The following is an 18549-nucleotide window of genomic DNA, read 5'->3' as shown; positions in this document are numbered from 1 at the left end:
GGTTTGGAGTGTAAGGCTGAAACATATATTAGTTGTAAGAAGAAATATGATTACTTCTACTTATTAGTTATACCGTGGGTGCAAGCGTGCACTCAAGCGCAAGAAATATGTTATCAAGAACAAATACTCGAACTATACGGAAGTCATAGTCAAATCAAGTCATAGTCAAGCCAGGGGCTCAAAATATACGGAAATCATGGTCAAGGCAAGTCATAGTCAAGCCAGTTGTTCAGACTATACGGAAGCCATAAGCCAGAGGCTCAGACTATACGGAAGCCATAAGCCAGAGGCTCAGACTATTCGGAAGCCATAAGCCAGAGGCTCAGACTATTCGGAAGCCATAAGCCAGAGGCTCAGACTATGATGTCCTCCTAGCCGATTATCGGCTACGGCGGCTGTTCTCATTTAAGGAGATCAGCCAATTGCGCAGGACATATTATAGTGCACAAGCATTTGCGCCGACACAGGTGCACTCCCTATTCCTTCACTCTCATAACCCGATGGGACGGCAAATCCGACACGACCGGAGAGAGATCAGGCGCAGGACCGACATTTACGTGCTCTCCGATGCACGGGTGTATCAATCACCAAATTCCAGGCTCCGGGCTGCTTTGTGAAAGTCTTCTAAAACCCACAAAGCGATTTCGGCCCGACTCGGGAATCGAACCCGAGACCTCGTGCTTAGCAGCCGCACTTGCGACAGCTAGACTCAGCTCAGACTATACGGAAGCCATAAGCCAGAGGCTCAGACTATACGGAAGCCATAAGCCAGAGGCTCAGACTATTCGGAAGGCATAAGCCAATAGAACCAGCAGGAGCACCAGCACAGCAGCGCTCGTGCCGCAATCAAGAGCAGCACCGGCAGAGCAGCGCTCGTGCCAGGATCAAGAGCACCGGCAAGCAACGCTTGTGCCGCGACCAGGAGCACCGGCAGAGCAGCGCTCGTGCTGCAATCAGCAGCACCAGGACAGAAGCGCTTGGGCCAGGACACGGCCGTTACACATTCTCGTGTATAAGTCTGCGAACAAGCACTTACGACATACATTTCGTTCGGCCACTTCTGACCTTCAAAATCTTTCGTCAAATCTGGAAAGCTTTTCGCTCTCAAAGAAATAAATTCAAGGCATAACTTTGAAACTATGTCTCAGAAATATCATTATTACTAATCATGTGTCAGCAACGCTGAAAACACAACTACCATTGCGGTTTGATAAGTTACGTGTAGTTAACTTCACTTCAGCTTTTGCTACATAGAATACTCATAGGTGACAATACCAATGGTTGGTACATTATTACACATTTTTCCACTTAATACAGCTAAGAGCATAATTACTTCCGATGTGTAATCAAAACAATAGAACAGATCACCTGACCTCAAAGCATGATATGCCAGGTCTACTATCCACTGGCTTTCATTACCGGAGTATGCCAAACGAGGTACTGGCCGTCAGCACTCCGTACAGCATGCAAAGCTTGTGCAGCAGCACAGCACCCGGGGAGCATGAAGTGTCACAGCACTCTTACTATGTCAAACGACACAGCACCTGGAGCGCTTACACCATCACCTCACACAGCTTAGGCTTATCGTCAATACCTGTAGTCAAAAGACAAGCAAGCAAGCATCTGGCTAAGGCAACCAAACGTTCAATTAACAGACTCTCAGGCATGGTCATGTTACAGAACCGAATTACATAATCAGTAAAAGAAAATAAAAACTAAGGTCTGAAAACAGACTTTCAATTTGTAAATTGTAAAATGGCACCAAAAATCTAGAGCCTGATGCACAATTTTAACTATTCCATTTCAATGAAAACAATTTGAGTAAGTCAATATCAAATCAGTGTGCATTTATATCACAAAAGCAGTAAACTTATATTTCTGTGTAGGTCCTTGTTGAAACTCTCATGAACAGAAAGATTAGAAATAAATATTATTGGGCTCATTTACATAGTAAGCCTGTTAGTTATCTAACTCAAGTTCTCATACACATTCAGTATGTCTTTAACCAATAAACCACCAAGATGGATTACAAGACATGTTACATAAAGGCTAAATAAAATCGGATTGATCTCACCATTCACATACAGGTAGGTACATTACAGAATTCTTCCCATAACATCTGGAGCATAGTGGGAGCAAGGCATGTTGTTCACGGATACCACAGCAATACATAGGCAGAAACTAATTCCACCCAAAACACACGAGAGCAGCATCAGTGTACTAAGCTCGAGCAATTCTCGAGCTGCCTGCATAGCATTTTGAATCTATCGTTGCGTAGATTGCAACGCACTGCAATCCATTACAAAATAAAATAGAACGGCAAAAACTTCGGTAATGGCGGATATCCTTACACCGCGTCGTACTTAGTAAAAGTGCCAATGAATCTAAAAAAAAACTTTATAGTGGGAGTGAGACTATCCCACTTCTGATCTTAAAAACCAGAAGCAGGTTTGTTTAACGAGGAAATTACAAGAAATAGTTTTAACATGAAAATCAACTAAGGTTAGTCAAGAACGCGGCAAAATCGCATTCTGTCAAACTATAACATGTCTTGTCACAATGACGTTCGAAAAAAGAATCTTCCAAGCATAGATGCACGGCTGAATGGCGAGGTGTCTATGGTCGCTCGTCTCTGCTGCCCTCTTTGTAACTACTGGCAGCTAACACAAGTTAATTTATTGCGCACATACATTTGTGAAAACTGCAGTATAATGACTACCTCCGGGTCACAAGAGGATAACTTCACAACCGAGCTCGGGCTGTGCAGTCTTACTTAATAAAAATATTCCTCTATCTTCCTTTTATTTAATCCCTTAGAGAATGGCCAAGATAAAAACTGGTAGTAATAAAACGTTACAAACAGTGTGAATGATCTCTCTTTATGAGGAGCAATATTTTATGGCCGCCATCAATGAGACCCAATCGGAATATTTAACACATCTAATGCTCGTTTCCGACGTAGATATCATGAAAATGTTCTACTTAATGGAGAACATAAAACGGTAACGTTTTCTGTCGTTATCATTTTTAAATATTTCTACAAAAACATATAAAGTAAAAAGATATCTAAGATTTATGGCCTAAACACATTTTATTTCTGACCAAAAAGTTTCTAATAGCCACAGATTATTTTTATCAAGAATTTTGAATTAGGAACGAGAATAGTGTCACATTCTTTATTATAAAATTATTTAGGCAGGTTCTTTATTTAACAATGAAAAACAATATCGTGTAAAAATAATTTTGATAATCTGTGGTCTAAACACGACTAATGGCCGCTATGCAAAACGGGGCAGCGCAAAATACGGAGAAAAACTATTATGAATTATGATTTAATAACAGATTTTGTTCTTGTAGCAACAATGTGCTGTTTCTAAGTAAATGCGATAAATCATAACGTTCGCGGCATTATTTACGGTAAATTATGCTTTGCCGTTATTTCTTTTGTAGGATTTGTATGGATAATTGGACCAAGTAGCTTTGTGGTTGTGGCAAAAGGGATTTTTCCTATTAGCAGTGGAGCAGTTCGTTAAGAATAAAAGCAGACTTTTGCTGTTTAGAAATACCACTACTATTGCATTCATAACACAACTTATTAAGACAGATTTCATGAGAAATAATGATCTCAAAATGACCCCATTATTGACAATCGGTAATTATCATTAGCAATTAAACATAGATATTATGTATTTTGATTCATAAAACTCAGGTAATTTTACAAATACATACACTCAACCTACCATTAACAAAGCTTGATCAATTAAACCCAGGCTAAAAGTAACCCCATTTTCAGTACAAAAACTTTTTCTAAATGAATCTGAGCAACGTGATGCGCGGTAGACAAACTTTTCCACCCATTGCTCCATCAGTAGGTGCACTTAACTTCCTCTAAGGTAATTAGCACTCCATGCACGTTGTACATGGGCCACTGTTAGCCATTCAGCCATTGTTTAAAGGCTTTCAAGTACCTAGATCCCAGTTTATGTTCAGCCAGTCCCCAACTTGAAGGGGAAACTTTTATTTTTATAGCGGCATTTTTGTTTGGTGTTGATAGGAATTAATGTTTTTTTTTAGGTGTTTTTTTAAGTTTAAATATTCATTTGCATGTAAGTATATTGAAAATGCAAAAAAGAATTGAGTATAGGTACATAATAAAGACCATTGTTCAATTTAGGCCTCTCTTATTGTCAGGACAGGACAAAACAAAAAAATGAATATAAAAGATTGGCTTCATAAAAAAGATGTACCTAAATAAAGATTATAAATCTTTTATTTACCTCAAAATCTGTACATTACATTTTAAAATAAACTTAATCTATATTTACATTAAAATAAAACATTGTGATTTGATGTTGGCCGCAATGTATTATTTAGTTTTAACAAAATAGGGAATTCCCGCATAAAACGGTGTCAAGGGGATTAGGTTGCCATGGTTACCAGGTAACTATTATATAGGTAAACCATGCGTTCACATGTTTCTGGTTACTTAAGCACAAGATTAAGGTTATTTCTGCGCACCCCGTCAAAGGGGAGAGAAACGTAAAATATTAGAAAATATGATGAAGTTGTGTTAAAAAGCAGATATTTTATTATTAAATAAGTCTTCGAATTCTTATCCTACTTAATATTATAAACGCGAAAGTTTGTATGTATGGATGTTTGTTACTCTTTCACGCAAAAACTACTGAATGGATTTTAATGAAACTTTACAATAATATAGCTTATACATCAGAATAACACATAGGCTACAATTTGTAAACATATTGTTCGAAATACTAAACCTGCGCAGACGAAGTCGCGGGCACCAGCTAGTGAAGATATAATTATGTTCTCCACCTTTTCATTAATATAGCCCATTAGTGTGATTGTATAAATCAAATTATTTTTATTTGGCTTGTGAATAATCCAAATTTTACAAGCTATAAAATATATTTTCGAATAGAGAGACTGAGGACGTAGTTTTAGGGTCAATTCCCACTGAAAGAGCAGCGGCCGGCAGCGGCCGTAAGAGCACGGAAAATGTAAGAGCGCGGCGCGGCGCGGCCCAGCGCGGCGCCGCGCGGCCCGTCGCACTCGCGCTCAATCACTTGCATTTACGGCCGCTGCTCTTTCAGTGGGGATTGACCCTAACAATTTATATTTTATAAATATTCCTATTTTAATTTAAAAAAAGCTGAAATATCTAACATGTGCATAAATGTGGTCCTATTAAACTGCCAGAATATATTTTCGAACAATTTACAATATTCATGTCAGCAGTCAGCTCCCTAATATCAAAGATATGATCATAAATTATGAAACTTCAAGCTTCTAGAAATATCTTAGAGCGTACAATATGTCGTTGTCTGTGTGTGCACAGTTTGTGTTTGTGTGTGTGCGTGCACTTTGCTGCGAGCATAGAGAATAAAATGACTAGCGGAGGTGCCATAACAGAAAATCTCCTAAGAATGTAGCTCACCAAAATGCGACTTCACCCTTATATATTCTCACTGAAGCCAACTATTTTTTCTAACACCAAAAATCGTTGACAGATGTCTCAAAGAACACAAAAACCTCGTCAGTTCATTCGCTAGTGATTGTTTAGGTCATGCCCACCGTATATATTAGACCTAAAAGAAAGTGCCTGACCTACCAGCATTAAGGCATCTCCGCTCATCTTTCCTTCCTCCGTGGCTATAAGGCATTAGTTGAATGCACTTCTACGATAGATCAAATGTTGCCATATCTAATGGACGGATTCGCTTAGAACGTCTGTTTTTAGAAATTCTATTATAAGTGATGTGATAGGTTGTGTATTATTATATTACTGACCTTTTAAACATCCTATATAGCTATTTCTGTGGCATCGACAACGTTGTCAACAGATACCTACCTAAACCAAAGTAAATATTTTAGTATTAGTAAAACCGACTTCAATAGCATACCTAAAATATTCTCCCATGTCCGACAAATACCATGATGAAACCACATCACAATCAGTTCACCCAAACATGAAATAATCGCGCTCAAACATATATAGGTAGGAACATCTTTTTTTACTACTTTTTAAATCTTTTTCAAATTATCATCATCATCATCCTCTTGCCCTTATCCTAATTGTATTTGGGGTTAGCGCAGCATGTTTTCTCCTAACATAATCTTGTATCTACCATCATGTCGGTCAAAAAAGAAGAATCAGTTCCACAGTTTCAGAAACATGTATCTTCAACAGAATACTTGACCCAAATCGATAAGTTTATCACGTAGTTTCTTGTCATAAAAGTTCGATATAGATCAAGTCGCGGTAACACATTAGTTACTGGGATGGACTTTGGACATATTATGATCAATAATAATATATCGTTACTCGAAGACAACCTCAAAGCAATTTCAATAATGCGCCCGTCAGAGTACCTAATCATTCGTAGAGGTTTCACATTCTAAGTTTGTAATTCAATGTCATATTATATTAGCTCTCCCGCGACCGAGCTGGTGGTAGTAGAGAAAATAATGTACTTATATACATAATATACTTATATAAGTAACATACTTATATTAAAATAACAATCAATATTTTAACCACTGTAAGGGTTACATTACAACAAATATAATAGGTAGCCAATGGATGAGGTTTTTAAGAGCTCCTGTGTACATAAACTAGCAGTTATTACACAATTAAATAATCTACTATTTTTTCCTGAAGAAATAAAATTTTAAAGTTAATTTTCTACTGCAAAGCCTACAAAACAAACTTTTCTTCTAGAACATTCGTGTGACTGGCTAGAACTTAGCAGCATAGTGCAAACGTTGAAAGTTAAAGTCTTGGCGGTTTCCACGTCACTGCACATCTAGCTGACCGATATTTACGAGCTGCTATCTGCTCCCGTCTGTTTATACATATGTGTTACATGTATCGCCTTGCGTTCCTGTTGCCCTGGTACTTGCTAGCGAGTCAAATGGGGTTTGAAGGATTTGATATTTTAATTCTAATACATAAATAGAACTTTTGTTATCGTAGTTAGATAAAGAGTTATATATAGGTCACATAAATCAGTATCACTTCGGCCGAAAATATTTTATTTTAATACGTTCTTAACCACTAAGAAACGAACGTACTTACATGATCTTACTATCAGTACCCTGTCATGTTTATTTTATTAATAGGTATCTTCTACATTCTAGGCACCTGGTACTTTAATTCCCTCGACTACAGTATCATAACCATGTAATAACTAATTAGCGGCAGAGATATTAATTAATCATCATCCTCCGCTAGGAATTAGGTCAATATCTCTATAACGTGTCTTAGATGTAGTTCTAGCGTGGTACCTATATTTACTGTTGTAAATACTCCTCTGTCTATGTGAGACGCCTTTACTACAGAACCGAGTAAAGGTGCACAGATATTCATCATCATCAGCATCTCAGCTATAGGACGTTCACTGTTGAACATAGGCCTCCCCCTTAGATCTCCACAGATACCTGTTGGAGGCGACCTGCATCCAGCGTCATAATAAATGTACCAAATAATAAGAAGTACAAATTCCTTTGTACATGCATCTTTTGCAAGAAAACAATCCCATTACACATTAGCATACAGACCTACATTTCCTCTTGCATTGTGCTTTGTTTAAGCAAATCCCTGCACAAAGGGTAAGTACAACATTAGAGAATAGGACCGGTCTACACTAACGCATGAATATTTAACGACAGCTGTAAAACAGAAGGCAAAATAAACATAATGGTGGGTCTACACGATGCCAACTCCACACAAACTTTCATAGAATTTTGTCTACACAACATATCGGTCCATAAAAAAGTCTGAGCCAATGAAAAGTCTGCAAAAACATCTTGTCAACATAATTTCACTCAGAGTTCAGATTTTTACCCTTCTTTTCCCCTTTAGATTTTAACTCAGACTCAAAATTCGTACCTACATATATTTGTACAAACTTAAAGTCTGAATTGTAGACCCACCATAAGAGCAGTTGGCATCTCCGCCAGTGTATCTACGGCCTTTCAATTACCTGAGTTGACGTCCTAATAAATTATACGTTATAGGTCCCCATGGATCTCCTTAGTTATTCATAGCGGTGGCCATAAAGCCGTGTTTTGACAGCACTATGAATATTTTATTGTTGAATTTTGTGAGCCTTGGGAGGCTGTTGAAATGTTTCCTTGACCTTACGAAATGTAGAATTGTGAGATGTTAATCAATCTGAATTCAAACACAAAACAAACAAAGCCATTTACATTAACCAGTTCATTAACTAACTTTACATTAAGCTAAACATATAAACCTAATTACAAGCGTACCAAAGCGTTTCCCAGCGAACGCAAATTAAGCTAAAACTCCATTTGCTAATGCAATAAGTATGAAAACAAAAATGTACGAGTATCACCTTGCCAGAGTAAGTCTGGGCCACTCAAATTAGATGGCGACCCGGTTTCCCACTAAAATAAAGTTAGATATCAAAAGAGAGTTCAGACATACGACCTTTTTAAATTAGCAAGGTTAGGCAGAAATAGACACAACTGGAGTCAGAGGGACTGTTTGATGCGACGTGACCACAGACCCTTGGGCTATGTAATTCATATGACAAGTATATTCTGTTGTGTAATGTTGAATTTACACATCATGTACTCGTCGGTCTCTTAATTAAGAAGAGTTATAAACTGTGTGGGTGTTGTTGTGTGTCAAGGATGTAGGAAAACCACCCAAGGGTTGCGTATGTCTGAGCGATTGAGAATGTAGGCCAGTTTGACGAAAAATTAGATAGACAGTGGTTTCCATCTTAACCGGGTCCTGGGAACACTTAGCATTTTCTTCAAAGTCACTTTACTCCTTACTTCTTCTTACACTTCTTCTTCCCTGCAAACATACATAGGCAAATTGAAGATTTTGAAGAGCGTTTTGGGGTTTTGAAGGATTATTTTTGTAAATATTTAAGTTCAAAAAATATTGTTCTGTGGCAAAATTTGAATAAATGATTTTAAGCTTCGTATATTCTTCTATTGAATAGGTTTGATCTACATTACAGTTTCACTAGCAGTAAAGGGATGACTCTACCTTTAGCCAGTAATGTTATTACCTCGACCAATTGTCCTGAAGTGTCAGGTGAAATACCGTCACATATAGAGGGGTTCATTCAAATGCATAACAAGGGAAGGTGCTACAATAGTCGCATATTCTGGGAAGGTAATTCTATGAAGGGGAGTTTAATTCCCACAAGCTTAAATACGTAATATTATTCAGCATTTGGTCCAACATGTGTAGTGTAGTGAGACAAGTACCAGCATGGCATCGTATTTGTGTCTCGTATTACAACTTCAATATAGATTTAACATAAGTAAATTATATTAGTTCTGTTAATACGTTATACAAAAAACAGTTCGTACCCAACATTAATATTTGTTTTATGAAAGGCAAAGTAAAGATGACAGGTACAGTTCTGACAAAGCTTTCTGTAAAAACAGTCTAGAATTCTTTATGTACCTTAAAATAAACTAGAATTTTCTTAGCTTGAATAACAGCTTCATAAAACTTTTACTCTAAAATCTATATTAGGTTTTGTAATACTTGACAACCGGTATATCGTATACCTTTTTACAGTTGAAAGCAAGCCAAAGTCTTTTCCTCACTATACTGAACTGGGACGGACAAAAATTTGGCCACTCACTGCACAAGCCGTGAGCCAAACCAGCTATCTCACTGTCTTATTAACACATTTTATGTCCAAGCTGAAGTGTAGCCATTTTGTCCAGTTATTTTTGTTTAAACGCCCAAAGTCAAAGATTATTAAAAGTTTTTGATCAGCAAATCAAGCATGAAAATTGAAAAATAAATATAGAATTAATTATATTTATTTGGATTTTACACAATACTTTTAAAGTATATCCTAACTAACACCATCTCTTTTATTCTCTTGTTCCTTTCGCAGGTATACTGGAAGAGATTTCTTTAGAAATAAGCATTACCTTTGTAAATTCTTTCTTTCCTGTCATCTTTCTTTATTATGTGTGTGTACAAAAATTTGTAAATAAATAAATACCATATATGTAAAAGTCTGCATTCGGCTTTCACGCCGAAACTACTGAACCGATTTAAATGAAATTTAGAACATCGATAGCTTAGAGAATGAGAAGGGACATAGACGTAGATACAGCCACGGAGAACGGCTAGTATAAATACATAAGTAGAACAAACACCGTGTTGGAATAAAACTATCCTGAAAGCATCTTCCATATTCCATAGCTCCCTCGACGCTAATAAAGAACTAAACCGCTCCTTACAAAAATAAAATACGAATTCTAACGCCAAGGATTCTAGCTGTATAACACGCGCAGAATGTTTACAAATAGTTCCAAATGGTCCCGTATCTTCGCTATTTGATATAAACCTGGGAACATTGAACCGACAGGAAACGCCATAATTGTCGAGCCTTCGCCTCTTCCAAAGGTCTGAGAAAACTGGTCATACACGTCAAGCTATTCCAATCTGTAAAATTTTCTCAATCAACATTGAATCTCATACATTAGAGATAAATTTGAAAATCTATTAGGTACAGAAAAGCAAATTAAACCTACTTAGTATCTTCATACTTATGCTGGCGTCTGTACATGTGTGCGTCAAGTTTATGCTAGTCAATTGTAAAAGTCGTATGCGTATGGGTGCTTACATAAAGAAACAGGTTGCCGGTACAGACAAACCTGTACGGGTAGGTACCGATCAGTTCAGGTATAATATTTGAATACAATCCTATTGACTCACTTATAAAGAAACAGGTTACCTGTTTACCTGTTTCTTTAGAATATTATACCTGCACTGATCGGTACCTACGGTATGACGGTTCCGATCAGTTAAATGATCTAAGATATAAACGTACACAAATGCAGCATGCACTTTGCAGTAAATTGGATGTACTGAGTGCAGTGCTAGCTGCCAACTACAATCGCGCATTCAAGTGCACCTGACTGAGGTACTCAAAGCCAAACGCTTGGAGATTGCATAGCTAAACTTGTGTGCAGAGGTGATGTCGTGTGGTAAATGCATTAAATAAGTGAATAATTTAAATACTTAGGGCATTTTACATAAAACAAGTTCATAGTAATACTTCAAGATGTTCCCCGTATTCCCGCACCCGGATAAAAAGTAGCCCTTGTCCTTTCTTAGGCTACAGACTGTGATCATCTGTGATGACTATCTGTGTACCTTTCATACAATTCGGTCTAGTAGTTTTGGCATGAAAGCTTCACAAACAGACATTCTTGTCTAGGACTTTCACATTTATAATATTGGTAAGAATATATACCTATGGTATGTTGCTGGTTGACAATTCTGACAATTTTCTACGTATCTATATGTTTGTTACCTATATAAAATAAATGGTAAAAAGGACTGAAAAAAAAATGGTGAAAGGAAAATAAGTTATAGAAAACGTTGTAAATGTGTCAAAAACTTGAAAATGAACGCTAAAAAAGAGCTTTAAAATCAATTAATTAATTCTTCAATCCTTTTCTACTCGCTACAAACATTGAATCGTGCGTCAGAATATTCCACATTTACCTGCCAATATAATATATCTGGATATGAACTCAAAAGCTCTCACACTAATAGGTTGCCTATCTTTCTGACCTATATACCTGACGGATCATGTTTAATGCGGCTCAGCCCTACTCAAATTAACTCTTAATAATTAATGTTTGGACATAATAGCGTAATTATCATTATTCATTAAATAGAGCAGGTCCCTTTTGTTTTGGCTAGACTTTATTAATGTAACCGTGTTTTAATACTAATAACATAATTATGTATCAGTTTTTTTCTGACATAAATTAGTGTCAAATAATTTTTATATGTAAGTTTTCATGGCAAATAATATCAAACTTGCAATTGTTGAAATAAGAAAATAACATTGAAACTGTGATAAGTATCATATAAGTTAAACTTTCACCAAACTGAACAAGTTTGATAAGAATACCTATAACATTTATCCAAGTATTAATCTCAATGATCCATCTTGATAAGATTGCACGGAAGCACAAGGATTGATAAAGAGAGGGTAAATCGCATATAATGGAAACCATAGATTTCACCATCCCAAGGGACCTCTCATTTTTCTACCATTTTTATATCTAAGCTCGCGAATAAATATCATGATACGCCATAGACTTTATCGGAATCACAACGCGTTTGAAATGGAAAATATTTATCGTGGAAACTGATAGTATGAATGGGCATAATTTTCAAGAAAATCGTACCACGAATCTTTACTGAAATTATTCGAAAAAAAAAACTTTTTAAACGACTTCAAAAAAGTTCCTATAATATTATAATTAGTTAAACTTCAATATGTTATAATCATGTATAGGTCTGTAATTTGTGTTTTCAATACCCAACAAAGCAAACAACCAGAAAAGCAAATATCCAGTAACATCCTTGAACAACCAACTTAAAACTAACACGAATAAAATTATAAATAGAGCCAAACTTCAAGTTGAACCCATCCCAAGTGAACTGCCGCATACAATTAAACCTTTAACTACACTAACTAATCCGAATACTGAACGAACATGTCCGGTAGAAGTTATTCATACGAACGTAAGCATAAAAGAAATATTTCTGTAGCCTAACAATTCGACAATTTGCAATTTCAGATTGAGACTTGACTTTAACTCCATAAAAATTATATCTAATTTCTAGTCGTTAAACATCATCATCCTCCGAGCCTTTTTCCGAACTATGTTGGGGTCGGGTTCGTTAAACAACGATAATAGAAAAAAGTAAGTCCCTAAACTTCTTTTTACATGAAAACAAAAATACCTAGGTGTGTAGCTTAGATATAAGTATTTATAACTCTTTGTAAAATAAACGTTCATTTTATCGACTTATATATAATTATTTATTTATGAGTATGGAAAACTTACAGCTAAGTACAATATAATAGATGATTGTGTGACTAACTGACAGCATAATGAAAATATTCAGTAACTTCATTCAACAACAAAAAATAAACTTATTTCAAAATTCAGGTTGAACCCCAAGTGAACTACCGCATACAATTAAACCTTTAACAACACTAACTAATCCGAACACTGAACATGTCCGGTAGAAGTTTAAACTTTTGAACCACATCGACGAGTACGTTCGTCTGGGTCACTTCTATTTATATCTGAATTGGAATGGACTAGGAATTCGTTAAGCTTTTCTTTCAATTAACTGTTAGTAGATAACAATAGAAAATCAATCGTTTCTCACGTATATCTGCGCTCTGGCAACAGCTTGTTAATATGTATTTATTTTATTTTATTCAAAAGGAACTCCAACAAAGGATACACATTACTTGCATAATTATAAAAAGATATTTATAGATTTGTGCTCTTTCAGTTTCTAAAAAACATAAAAAATAAATCAGAAAGAAAAATATCTTGCTTAGCTTAAACTTTGAAAATTAAACCTACCGTTTTGGTAATCCTATTATTATAATACTTTGTATAGATATTATCTTGGTTGTGGGGGTCACTTAGACAGCCGCCGCTCTATGTAAAACACTGCACTGTATTCAGCTAAATCTGGTTACACTTAAGAAAAGGTTAGGCAGATGATTATATTGGTAGACTCAATTTCACTAAATCGACCCAAAACATCAGCAAACTAACCACAACAAAAATATGCACCCATAATTTAAAACACATTATGCAGATGACCCATACAAGATATTAATATCTGCCTCAAGCGATAGCGTCGCGACACACTGGCAGATTTTTAGCAGTATGTTACTGATGTCATAATCCATTTTCCGCTGTTGACGTCTTGACGCGGATGATACATAATCCTGTAATTCACTGAAAGAAGGAGTGGCATATCAGGGGAACGGTAATATTTTTATTTATTGGGGACATTTTTAACACCAAAAATAGTCGTGTGTATGTTGTTCTATGAATATAAACATAGACATACCTTAATTAGAACATCTACCTGAAAAAGCATAACTCTAACTTAGCTTGATTTTCCATCTTTGACCGATAAAAATAAACAACATTTTGCGAACTCTGTGACATTGTAGACTTACCTTATTAGGCTACCCAACTTAAAAGCCTTAAAAATATACCTCACCTCTTTATCTTGAACCCCATATAAAAATAAACAATCTTCTTAAGTAAAAACTCTTCGTATATTTCACGCTAAAAATTAAAATTTCACGGAATTAATTGTGAAAGTCTCGCGCTCCTATATAAAACTGTAAAGTATAATTTTCATTATTACCAAGAGGCCAAGTTTCTCCATTCATTTTACGTTCATGATACCATCTAGATATTTCTCTTGAAACTCCAGTACTTCAGCAATTTGATAACTCATAGCTAACTAGAGATAGCACGTTTTAAACAAAAGAATGTTTGGAATTATGAACATTGTTTTATTTATAAATTATGTTAATATTTGGAAGCACGTAATGGTCAGATTTCGACCTTTTAGTCATTTATAAGAGGTAGCTTCACAGCTTAATGTGTCCATTTATTTAAAAGTCCAGTAATATAAACAGAGTTCTCAATGCTGATATCACACACCAATTTCCCAAACTTTTCGAACAACTACATCAGTCCACTCAATCAAATAGGTCCGTTAATCTAATTGACAGAGTCGCATCGGTACCAGGGTAGCATCACATATGCACAGGTCGTGCCGTCAGCGCTCAAGCTTGAAATTGTTCTCTATTTGAAAGTACCACGGTCAAAGGACGACCACTGCACTGCAAATAAAATGTCCCCCCTTTACTGGACGTTTGAACTGACGGAAACACTAGAGAGCACCTACAAACATTTTCTGTTAGCCTGGTATACATACAAAAGATTTTGTAACATTTAAATGTGAAATTAGAATGTACAGGTGTTTTTGGTCGTTCTTGTTGTTTGTTTTTATAGAACAAAATCTAAAAGCTGGAAATTCCGTTTTGTTTATTTGTTTTTAAATATTTGGTTACGTTAAGATCTCATATTAACATAATAGTTGCATGTGTTCTGTTACATAAGACACATCATTTTGAATCGTACATTTAATTATCTACAGTGATTTCTGAAAGCAAACATGATGATTGTTTGCTAGAAGTTTCTGATGCGAAACTGAAATAAAAACTATATATTTATCTAACTGTTTACCTGGCCGTGCAAATTATATGGGATCGACCCTATTACCGGCGACTTATGGATATGGGTCAGAATCCCCTAGACCATAAACTATCAACGTACCTTTTACATGGTATAACAAATTGTGCCTACATGTTGAAGTATACTTTTCAATTCAAATATAAGTACTTACTAGTTTGCTCACATACACTGAAAATATGACCTGCGTAAATTATTATAAAATAGTGAACATTATTGAGAAAAAGATACGTTATAAATACGGTCACAAAATGAACTAAAATTAAACTAGTCCATAATGCGGTGTACCTAATCGTTGAAATAAAAAATACCACGATAAAAGTAGTCCAGCTTAATGGCCTCTTTATCAGATGTAGTTGCAGCGCGTGACGCATGCAATGGCGCGGGACATTCCGCCACATTGCCCGACCCGACTATATTGCCCAGCCCGACTATATTGCCCAGGCAGGCCATATTGCCCCGACATACAGTTTTACTGCCCACAGTGTGAGTGTTATAAAATGTTTTGTTAGTCGGCAGTAGATTCGATATCGGCAGTCTATCGTTTAAGTATTTATGAAACAATTAAACTGAATAGATGACACACAGCAACTTATTTACAATCGGAGAGTCAATCAAGTAATCAATCTGTTATCATTTTCCGAGAATTTGTTTAGTGTGTCTTAATCATGTCTTTATATCTACTAACTAGCAAATCAAAGCCTGGATCGAGCTTCATTGCCTAGAGAAAATAAAATAAATATAGATTTTATGTAATCGAGTAACATTAAAAAACAACAAACGCTCAGCTTTGTAATCCAAATTTTAATAAATAAAATATCACGGCAAACAAATGTTAATTTAACCATTTTACAACAAACAAAATGCAACGTCACGTAGTTATATTCCAATCGTGTTTCCAATAGCAATATCAGTTGGAAAACCATCAAATATATTAAATATAGCTAACCAATTGAATACATCGACCACATTCTGATTCGTGCACCGTACAGATAAATGTGAATGTCGTTTACAGACCAATATTCAGTTAATTGCGGCTATCCAGTGGCTTTGAGTACCAATCTTACTTGTACCAGTCAATTTTGTGTCGTTAATACATATTCGGTGTTGACACACTTTGTTTGTATACTGCGGCTATTTTTATGTGGGAAAAGCAACGATTGCGCAGTGGCTATCTATGTACAAATCTACAATCGTTAACAAATTGCACAGAAATATTGAGTGTCAAACTTGTGGCAACTTTTTTAAGCCTTTCTTAACCCTACAACGCATACTGTTCCATATCTGGTACAGAAAAATAAACAAATTTCCTGATTGTTTAAAGATACATAGCGTCATTTATTGACCGAAGGAATATTTTTTAAGCCCTTAGCATCGGTTTTCTAATGACAAATGTATGCACTTGATGGCGTAAGGTATCGATTGGTATTGATTTGTACAGAAGTTGAACGATTGATTTGAATTCGTGGTTTACGTAAATTGAAAAATCTAAATAAAATAGTTCTAACAATAATTCTTAGTGAAAAAAAAATAGTTTACATTGGAAATAGTGTATACTAAATGAAGGTAAGATATTTTTTTTAATTATTACTGTTTTATGTACTAATATACCTACTTATTTAAACGTTCCAGATATGGAACATCATGCATTAGTTCACTTCTTATATGTTATTTTGGTTGGATTTTAGTACAGATAATGACGAAGAAGGTGCTATCTAATGAGTTGATTGAGCAGTATTTAGATATATCCTCAGGGGGCGAAGACTGTCTACACTTTTCGAGTGCGGAAAGTGATGATGACATTTGGAAAATCAGAGAAAACTTAGACCAAATGACTGCAGATAGTGACTCTGAAAATGATGTGGAGCCTACCAGGTATGATCCCTTATCTTCTATTTACTACACACCATATTTACTATTCCCTTCGCCAGAAACAACTCCTCCACCGAAACAAATCCTCAAGCCAGCATATCAGAGCCAAGTACGTCATCACGCCAAGCAGAAGTTCATTCATACCAGTTACCAGAAATCGGATGTCAAATAATAATACCGTTGATAAAGAAGGTATCCAGTCACTGGGAACGGTCAACAAAGGTCGACTAGGCAAAGATTTGAAAATCCCATCCCTGAAAGACTTGAAGAGTACTAAAACAGAACAGCTCTCGTTCTGTTTTAGTTATTCAGAAGAATGGGCAGCTGATGTAGACGGCATGGAAGTCGGCATAGTGATGTTTTATGATAATAAGCCTGTTGTTTTGTCCTCGTCCTTTTTAGGTCAACAACCCATTGAAAGGGTTAGCCGATATTGCAAAAAAAATTTAAGTGGATTGTCCTAAAATAGTACAAATCTATAATCAGCATGTGGAGGGAGCAGATTTATTGGACTCCTTACTTGGGAAGTACCTACAAAATAAATATGCACACTAAAAATGGTATCTGCGTTTGGTTGACCATTTTCTAGATATTGCCACCATATATATCTGGCTACTGCACAAGGGGGTGGGAGAACAAAAGAAAGAACCAATTCGCAAAAAATCGCGGAAATCGCTAAGTCTTTGTATGTGGTGTGGTCCATCATTACAAAGAAAACGAGGAAGACCGTCTTTTGCCATAGAAGACATGATTGAGAAGAAGAAAAGAAATGCAGCAATCCTTCCCCCTCGAGATGTCAGATTGGACAACCTTGATGATCTTCCTGTATGGAGCGAGAAGAGACAACGCTGTAAATATCTACATTGCAAGGGGAAAATGTATATACTATGCGAAAAGTGTCGTGTTTAGTTGTGTTTAGACAAAGACAACAATTGTTTTTATAAATTTGATCAATAAATGGAGCTATTGTTATGATGGTCCTAAATATACGATTATTTTCATTGTTCCTGATTAAGAGCCAAATATTAATGTTAATGCATACTGTACCACATATGGAACCGAACGAAAAAAATAAATATCTTCAAAATTAATCAAATTTAATTTTTATTATTATTTTTTATTATCTCTAGACACTATATAAAACCACATATATTTAATTGACAGCATTTAAAAAAATCATGCATTGTAGGGTTAAATACTAACTAACCTTTTCTTTTATTTTCTGTTTTAAGCTACGAAAATTTTCAGTGAAATCTGTAAGTTGATATAATTATGAAAAAATGGCTATCAAAAACTACCGCTTCATTTAAGTATGTATTTAAACAATATTTCGACTCCCACTTAACACCGATACATGACACATGATATCACCGATCCCTTTACTATTATTTGCGGTGTCATTATGATATTGGAACGTCACACACCTCGTTAATAACCCTTCTAAGCCATTAAGCCTTTGACATTCACATGATGTAACCGCTGCCTAAATGACACATTCATATTTGAAGGGTTGGTATGACGATATCAATTGTTTAA

The 18549-nt window shown here is 35.8% G+C and overlaps 2 protein-coding genes across 3 annotated transcripts in view; both read left to right on the top strand.

Annotated features, from left to right (window-relative positions):
- LOC110377229 (annexin B9) overlaps positions 1 to 18549 on the top strand; it is a 367919-nt gene that overhangs the window by 258392 nt on the left and 90978 nt on the right. The gene's annotated exons all lie outside the window — the stretch shown is intronic.
- Positions 1 to 18549, top strand: part of LOC110377212 (uncharacterized) — a 90944-nt gene that overhangs the window by 7232 nt on the left and 65163 nt on the right. The gene's annotated exons all lie outside the window — the stretch shown is intronic.

Source organism: Helicoverpa armigera, chromosome 23, assembly GCF_030705265.1.
Source record: "Helicoverpa armigera isolate CAAS_96S chromosome 23, ASM3070526v1, whole genome shotgun sequence".
Lineage (NCBI taxonomy): Eukaryota > Metazoa > Arthropoda > Insecta > Lepidoptera > Noctuidae > Helicoverpa > Helicoverpa armigera.
The sequence above is the reverse complement of the archived record's forward strand: the minus strand, read 5'-3'. Positions and strand labels throughout refer to the sequence as shown.